General features: G+C 41.0%; 1 non-coding gene across 1 annotated transcript; it reads right to left on the reverse strand.

The window, feature by feature from the left end:
* Nucleotides 1-1,080: 1,080 nt before the first annotated feature.
* On the reverse strand, nucleotides 1,081-1,160 carry LOC129517060 (small nucleolar RNA U2-19). Its single transcript, XR_008665943.1, has one exon. It is a non-coding gene; the product is annotated as a small nucleolar RNA U2-19 (small nucleolar RNA).
* Between the last annotated feature and the right edge of the window lie 241 nt (nucleotides 1,161-1,401).

Here is a 1,401-nt window from a genome sequence, read left to right on the forward strand (position 1 = left end):
CACTTGATTTAGCTTTCAATGTGTAATTACTGCCAAACAAGTTAATTGCTTTATAAGTGTCCAAAATTCCCTGGTTTAATTTTGCTTTCATTTACCAACCTTCATTATACATCCACTGTTCAACATAAACACAAATGATTGTTAATGAAAGCCTAATGCCATATTCATTAGAAAATCAGGTTAATGACTGGCAATGAATATCCCAGCTCCTTTATTCTTTCAATACATTTTTTTTTGCTTGTTGATTACAATAGTTTTTCTCTGTTTACAAGGAAATTCTACCTGCATTATAGGCATGCTTAAAAGTTCAAGATAAGGCTTTTCTAAGAAATCAGATAACCCCAGTCCTGGGGGTTATCTGCTTACCAGTGCCTTTACCCTTTAGAAAGAATCTCCTATAAAGTGGAACAGAACAGTCAGAATGCACACAATTTCCTTGGACTGTTGGCTATCACGAAGCTGTACTGTTTGGACAGCTATAATCTCCGAGTTGTTGTGTACAGGTGTTTAGATGGTGCACTCAACAACCTTAGGAGGCATTGTTTGTTTGCATTCTGAATGATGCCACCCAGCTGTGCTCTGCACAACCTGCATTCCTCAGGCAGTGGCACTGAGAAATCTGCATTGAAATAGGATACGTGTCACAGCAGTGTGGCTTGGACCTGAACAGAGGATCATGTATGTATGGGCTTAAACACAGAGGCCAGACTCTGAAATTTGGTCCCTTGCTTGTCCCTATGTGCTTGTGTGGACTGAGCAGTTACCACATCTATCCAATGAGAATGTTGGTGATGTCCTGTTCTCTCCAGTTCTCAGGCTCCGTGATTCCTTTTGGGATGGTGGGAGAGTCCACCTGTATTCTTTAAAACCATCTAAAGCTTTAAATAGTTGGATGCTTACCATGTGCCTGGCATGGAGTTGATGCTGGGGATACTTGTCAAAAACACATTTCCTGGTGTTCTGGGAGGCCCAGGGCCCCCCACTGTATCTGTTAGGAGCACAAATGTAGCACACTCACAATGCTGCTCAGTGTCAGCGCTCTTAGGTCTTGCTATGCTTCCCAATCTTCTTTCAATTTTTTTTTTTTTTTTTAAGCAAGATGTATCGGGTAGACTGGAAGGTCTTCTGATGCTCAGATTTGGCTATTTTCACCATTGATTTCTTTCAATCTTTTTTATTCTTCCATCTGGAGACCTCTTCTACTTCTCTTGTCACATTCCTCTAGTTTTGATACTCTGATCTCAGAGACCTCACTGTCTCTTCCAGTTGTGTCTCTTTTTGGGGGTCTGCTTCCATCAGCCAAGTCTGCATCATTTATACTCATTGGCTGCACATGTGTCTGTACTCCATGTGTCTCTCCCTCATAACATTTAGCATCATTAGAATTTTGCCTTGATTTGT

The sequence above is a fragment of the Nyctereutes procyonoides genome, unplaced genomic scaffold (assembly GCF_905146905.1).
Source record: "Nyctereutes procyonoides isolate TBG_1078 unplaced genomic scaffold, NYPRO_anot_genome, whole genome shotgun sequence".
Classification (NCBI taxonomy): Eukaryota; Metazoa; Chordata; class Mammalia; order Carnivora; family Canidae; genus Nyctereutes; species Nyctereutes procyonoides.